A 7,740-nucleotide genomic window follows, 5' to 3' on the forward strand; every position below is an offset into this window, starting at 1 on the left:
AGTTAATAAATTTCTGATCTATTGTGTCCTGTGATGTTCCACTTTCAAATATGTTTAAAATCTAAGATATGCTATCGTTTGTTAATTGTTAATTGTCTATGTTAATATTTGTTTTCTTGTCTAAAAATTTATCAAGAAAAATTGTCATGAATATTTATGTTTTTCAAATAACATAATATTAATAAGCTCTTAATATCAAAAAAAGGATTATTTCATTATGTTAGTGGAAACAAAATACCATAAATTAATATTGCATGAATAATAATTAAAACAATATAATGATACAAATAGCAAGAATCAATTTTGATTCAAATTTGTAATAACATCATAGTTCACTTTGGCGTTTAACATATTAGCTGGCAATGCTACGTTCGAAAGTAGATACTTATGCATAAATTTTATCTTGCAATTAGTCTATGCCATTATCTCTTTAACAACATTTTTCAGTTTAATTTCTTAGATATGCATATATGTATTGTTATTTTTTCTCTCCTTTCTTAAATTATTTTTTTAAAATCTACTAGGAATTATACATGAATGTATAATCTAAAATGTAAGATGCAATCAAAATTAAAGAATTTTTGTTGAAAAATAGTATTATTTAAAAAGAGAATGAAGTTGGATGATCGAAGTATAGTATATTCTTGTTCTTCATAATGATTTTTGTAACCAATCGAAATTAAATCTTTATGACGATGATTGGAAAAAAGATTATAATGATAATAGAAGAAATAGATTTACCGTGCGAAAGAAAAATCGTATAATATGATTTCATTTTAATAAAACAATAAGAGTATTTATCAATGGAATCATATAAATTTTTCTATTCTTGCGAGATGTGAAAACGTCGACTTTATTGAAATTTTCTATCGAGTACAATAGGGTAGTTGGTTACATAATTGTGTCAACATGATATATGAAAGTGAATCATAAATTTAACAAAATTGCAAAATTCGTTATTTAATACGTGGTAAGACTGAATTCGCCTTATTGTTTTCTTATTATGTTGAGAAAAGAGCGCTACAATTCTTCCTCGCTTTGGGATTCACTTTTTGTGATGTAAAAATTGTTATATTTGCTTTAACAATTGAATTCGTTAAATTGTGAAATATAAATTTTAAGTATATTAAATTCCTTTGAAATTCTAAATTTTCAACTATTTTAAATTTTTTTGAAATGAATTGATTTAATATTGCGACTTTATTGATTTCACATCTATATATAAAAATTTTTTAATTAAATATACACATATGAATTTCGAAATATTCAATTTTTCTTTTTAAATCTTTTTTGTGATATATATTTACAGCTTCAGAAAATAATAAAAAATAGCAATTATTTTCTTTTTCTTTTTTTTTTTAAACTGTTATATTTATACATCTATTTTGTTTGTAGATATAAAGAAAAAAAATGAAGCAATCCTGTTTGGTAAATACTAAAATAAGAGAGATATTGAAATAAAAAGGCTAAAAAAAAAAAGAAGGTGAGTTTTTTCATTTATTCTTTATTTAAAAGAAAATTATGATAAAGTGTAAATGTACAATTACAGAAGCTTTATTAGAGAATTAGAGAACTTTTTATCTCTCTCAGAGATAAAAAGTTTGTTTTCTGATAATTTTAAATAAATCGCTGGAGATGTTTTAACTTAATGTTTTTAATTATATAACGAAAAAAAAAGTTTTATTATTATACAAACTATAAAAACGTTGAAGAGAAACTCTGTTTGAAAAAAGGCTATAAAAAAGAGCTTAGATTTAGAAGAAATTATATAAATTGAGTATCTTAATGCCTATTTTAATAGCGAAAAGAAATTTAATTTAGATGACGGTTATTCGTTTTTTTCCTGATGGGAAAAATTTTGTGTTCTAGAACATACAGATGCAGCATATGAAATAATATTTTGAAATATCGAGATAGTAAAAATAATATTTTTATATGATTTTATATTTTTATAATGAAACATAATAATTCAAATATAATCAATGTAATATAATGTATATAATATCATATATAAATTAATTGAGGACTGATAAGAAGCAGAAAATAAATTATATTTATATTATATTTGGAAATATTGTTTTGTAATTTGTAACGTTTCATTTATTATGCGTTTATTCAAGTGACGCATGAATATTCGTATCTTTTTCCGTAAAATATTTAACTTTTTTTTTTTCTACTAATTAATTATTTGAAACACGTTTAATCAAGTGTTTGTTATACACATAATCTTGAACTTCCGTGATTATAATTTAAATATTATTTTTAAATAAAACATAATTAATTCTTTCTCTTAAATTATCTTAGATAATAATATTAGTGATTGATATTTTTGTGAAATAAAGAATTCATATTTTTAAGATTTTTATGTTTTCTTCGAAACTGACATCTTAAGTTGGAAATTTTCTTCTCTATATTTTCCTACTATTTCCATATTTCTTTAATAAATTTTCAATCGCATCTCTTTTTCTGACACGATTTTTATATGTTCACTATTTTTATTTTATAAACATTCATTTAAATGGAAATCTTTAATGAACATCCAAACTTTTTTATTCGACCACATATTGATCATACAATTATAATATAAATATTGTTTGCAGACATTGTTTCTTGTTTTTTACTTCAACGAAAGACAAAGATTGGAAAATGCCTACAGTTGATAGAAACGATATTATAATGTTATGAGATCGATAAAACATTCAATTTATGTTTGAAGAACTGAAACAACTATTTATACACAATCAAATAAAAATATACACATCAAATAAAAATAAAAAATTTTAAAACTGTACATGTTAATTTACAATTAGAATTGTTTTTTCCTTTTTGATATATATATTATATATATATATATATTTTCACAATTACTATATGCTGGTTAATCATCAAGTGAATGAAAATTTCGTCGATAATATAGACTTTCATTAATTTATTTATGTTAATTAAAAATATAATTGAACTATCAATAAAATCATTTACTATTAAGTGGAAATTATATAACGCATTAAGGAATTTATTTATATATACGTGTATTTAAATATATTTTTTTATTTCCAATAAAGAAATTATTTTGTTTATTAATTATTATTTATTTTGTCATTACATTAATTTATGTACCAATATACCTATTTGACAGTAATATACAAATTAAATTAATAATAATTAATTAAAATAATAATAATTAGGAAATAAACATTTTATGATTTCATTATACATATTACTTCTATCAATTCACGAATCTTGTATGCAAATAGATATTTGCAGACAATCTTTAAAAACGTATATAAAAGATTTATAAGCATCTGTTGACAGATTATCTTATCTTTTCTTTCATATATGTGTATAGTGATTCAATTATTATGAATATCTATTGATAACTTTTTATAAATTCATATCATCAATTAAAATTTTCAAATTTTAATACTATATCAATTTAAAATATATCAAACAGAAATTTAAAATAACAATAACAGTATTTATAAGAATGCCATATCTTACTAACATAAGTGTGCATATAATATAATTAGCTATGAGAGAACTATTGCTATGAATCTATACATATTTGAAATGATTTTTTATGAAACAAACAATTATAATTTTAAAATATTTAAATGATTGTTAAATTTTTATTTATTTTTCAGATAAAATTGAAGTTTCTCCATGGATGAAGTATAAAATAGATCCAGCATTTAATAAAACTTTGTATGTTTTGAAATACTGATCATGTAAAAAATCAAAGCTATTGATATGCTTTCTATGATAAACTGATTAGTGTAGGAATTATATTCAATTCCATTATAAAGATTATTTTGTATTACATTATAATAATATATATTGTATTTTGTTAATATATGAATTAAAAAGTATTTTTTAAACTTGTATTTTTTATTATAACATAATGAAAATAATATTAATTTGTGAGATTTTTATAATGGATTTAAAATATATTATAATGTTATTATAAAGCTAAATAAATATTTATTAAGCTAAAATATTTATTTGTATGTTATATTATGTATCGTTAGTATACAATTATAAATGTTTTTATGCAATACAACAAAAGATTAAATTGATAGATTCTATTAAAATTTTTAATTAAATAAAGAAAATAATAGAATTTAATTATAGATGAGTTATATCACATATATATGTAGACGTATATGAAATGTTTTCTTGAGATTAAGTTTAGAAATTTCTTATTTTCTTACTATTTTTGTATCACATATGATATTATTGATATAGAAAACAATGATAACGTTAATAGATTGGAATTCTGATTTTATTATAAAAATAAGACATAATAGATTAAAACAACTTGAGAAGTAAATTATACATAAATATATAGAATATAAATTATACAGAAATATATTTACATTTGTACTTATGCAATGATTTACATCTTGTTCTTATACAATGTAAATGATTATGAAACAATTAATTATTACAGTAATTTAATTTTTTTATTATATTTTAATTATTTTTATTTTAATTTATTTTTATTTTTATTTTAAATGCTTAATTTTATATTTTAATTTTTCTAATTTGGATAATTTTTAAATAATATTAAATTAATGATAATCTATTATTTTTTTTATATATTATTATATTTTTAATTAAAATATTTTTGTAAAATTTCGATGTATAGAAATCTACAATTAAAATATAATACATTATATTTGAATTTTCGCGCGGCTGAATAAAGAATATTTTATCCCAGCCAATCAAAAAGCTGCTAAGATCTAACGGCGCGCTACGGCGAGATGAGTTTGTGCGCATCACAGTGCGCATGGTATTAGTCTACAGTTGAAAATTGTGGTGACAGGACGTGTTTCGCCGGCAGAAGTGTATAATTTTTATTGATAGAATATTATATTAAGCTTAATTATAGATTTTAAAGATTTATTTAATTAATGTGTGTTTGTTTAATTATTATTATTGCAGAATTAAATATCATTGTGATAAATTATCGTATATTTGAAGTTCGAAGATGGAGTGGTTTCGAAAGTATAAAAGTTTTTACACACACACACGATGATAAAGAAATAATTGGACGACTTTCATACAAATATGGTAAGATTTTATTTAATTTAATAAAAATAGTTATTATAAATTTATTTTATCTTTTTATAAGATGGAAATTGCTAGATTATTATATCAATTTGCTCGTAAATATTTCACATACTTCTTATGTTTTTTTCTTTCTTAAATATATCATCTGTATGTTCAACTCGTGTGTTGTTAATCTATATTATATTTCTTTGATTATATTTACGCTCAAGGTCTTGAGGTTAAAAACATTTCTTATAACAGTCTTTCTAAGAAATTGCGAATTTGCGTTTTTGCGTTCTTGCGTTCGTACCACGCTCGACATGTTTCGACTTGTTGAGTTTCCCCCACCTCTTCCTCCTTTCCTTCCTAATTTGACATATCGAAATCGCTGCGCGGGATGTCATTTTGTTCTCGAAACTCGTGACAATTAGACGCTTCGCTTCAGGTACGTGATCTATTTATTTTATAATACTTATTTAACAGTTATTTTTTTTACTTTTTACACTATTATGATTTCACTAATATGCGTTTCTTAAATTATTTATTAATGATGATATATTAATGATAACTATTTGAGAAATAATTTATTCCTTTTTTTTATTTGTCTATTTTACCATTAGAATTAACACTAGCTCATATTATGAGCTTCTAAAATAGGATTTGGACCGTTAATTTTCTATTTTAATATATTTTATTTTGGTACAAGTTTAATCTTATACATTTTATATATTTATTTTAAAGATTTGATTTTTTTGTGCAGATAAATAGCTGATTGCTGAAATTACTTTAGGCGGGAAAAAGGATTTTCAATATGGACGCCATGATGACAATTTATACTTCATATAAAGAAGAGGTAAAATTTAAATTTTGGAGGAAAATATATGTAAGTACTTTTATATTTTTTTTATTAAATTATTAATTCCATAATGTGCATATAAATTTTTATATTATTTTTATGTAATTCATAATTACTATTGATTATTAAAAATATTGAAAAAATAATGAAAAAGATTTTATTTTATTTATTTACTATATTTCTTGTTTATTTCTTATTTTGAATTTTCTATAATTTATTTTCAAATATTTTTAATATGCTAGATAATGTGAATAAAATATTAATTTAAATATTAATAATTGATGATATTCTTTTAAAAATAAGTTTTATATTATTAACAAATGTTTAATAAGAAAAAGAAAGAAAATATATACATATATATTTTATTTTTTTTTCTAAATCGCCCTCTTTTTCCACAATTTCATTTCCAGACCATTATAACCGCGTGCAATGCGGTTGGTAGAGTCAGTGTTTGATTCGTAATAGTATTTTTTTGTTTTTTTAGAGCACAATAGCTCTAAGCAAATTTAATTACAATAATTATACGTGAAATTAGAGTCAGTGCTTGTTCGTCGATTGAATAGTATAAATAACGGATGCGTTAATAATTTCTTATTTTTATTTTTTTATTTTAAATTTTCGTTTTCGGTATAAAGTAGAATCAGTGCTTCTTTCAAGAGACTAAGATAATCATCCATCACGCGAAGAGGTAATTATCTTTATTTTTATTTAAATTTTTATTCTTTTAATGAAAAATAAACCATTAGAAAATTCCAATTTTTAAATTTCAAATTTTTGCTCAATTTTAATTTTTATTTATTATTATTATATCTTATTTGAATTTCAATTTTTATTATCATATTTGTAAATTATAATATTTCATTTTTTGTTACAGTTTTCACTTCCTCAATTTCCATGGATCAGCATCAATGGCAATGCAGATTCTTCGCATCAATGAGTGAGTCGCATGCTTTTTGATTCCTCTGGTCACTCAATCATGTCGTAGGATGAAAGGTCCAAATCGACACGAGTGATTGGTTGTATACGTAGATTTTTTTCACGAGCACAATGACCACGGGTATTTATTATACCCGTGAATAGTAACATTTCTTTTTTCCATTGTTTTATTTATTAGTTTAGGCTAGGTCTTCTTGTACATCGCGTTTTAAATATTAATATTCTTCCAAATTAATTATATAAATTTAAATCAACTATAACATTTATTTAATAGATATTTGCAAATCAAATCAAATAACTAAATATATGAATATTTATTAAATGTAATACATGATGACAATTATTTTTAATTTCATGTTTTTTTTTCATCAAATGTTTTAAATAATTACTTGATTTTCAATATAATAAAGATGGTAATTTTATTTATATTTTATTTTATTCTCGTCTGAAAAAATATAAAATATTATGTACAAGAAGACATTTCGCGACAGGTAGATTTTGAAATCAAAGCTACTAGTTTTGAATATTTATTTTTAAAAACATGCTTTGATGAAAGAATCGCCTGAGGATATTTTCATTCATAATAATAAAGTTTAAAGTCAACTATATCATTAAATTATAGTTTTATTTTTTAAATGCATACATTTCTTTTTAATTAGTAATTTTTATTTAGAATATTAAAATTTCAATTTATTATATTGATAAATTACAGAGAGTCATTAAAATTTGATGAAATATGATGAGATTACATAAAATCAAAGTTTATTAATTCGTTAGATACAAAATATTTAATTAATCTATCTTTCTAGCTCAGGATTTTCAGGTTTAACCCCTTCCATGTCTATTGCCAGGATCTCACTCACGTGCCCAAGTGCTACTTGGGTGAGAGAGAGGCGATG

General features: G+C 21.7%; 1 long non-coding RNA gene across 1 annotated transcript; it reads left to right on the top strand.

Moving 5' to 3' along the window:
• The first annotated feature begins 6,256 nt into the window (after positions 1 to 6,256).
• On the top strand, positions 6,257 to 7,191 carry LOC133666471 (uncharacterized). Its single transcript, XR_009830648.1, has 2 exons — positions 6,257 to 6,593; positions 6,780 to 7,191. It is a non-coding gene; the product is annotated as an uncharacterized LOC133666471 (long non-coding RNA).
• The last annotated feature ends 549 nt before the right edge of the window (positions 7,192 to 7,740 follow it).

Source organism: Apis cerana, linkage group LG7, assembly GCF_029169275.1.
Source record: "Apis cerana isolate GH-2021 linkage group LG7, AcerK_1.0, whole genome shotgun sequence".
Lineage (NCBI taxonomy): Eukaryota > Metazoa > Arthropoda > Insecta > Hymenoptera > Apidae > Apis > Apis cerana.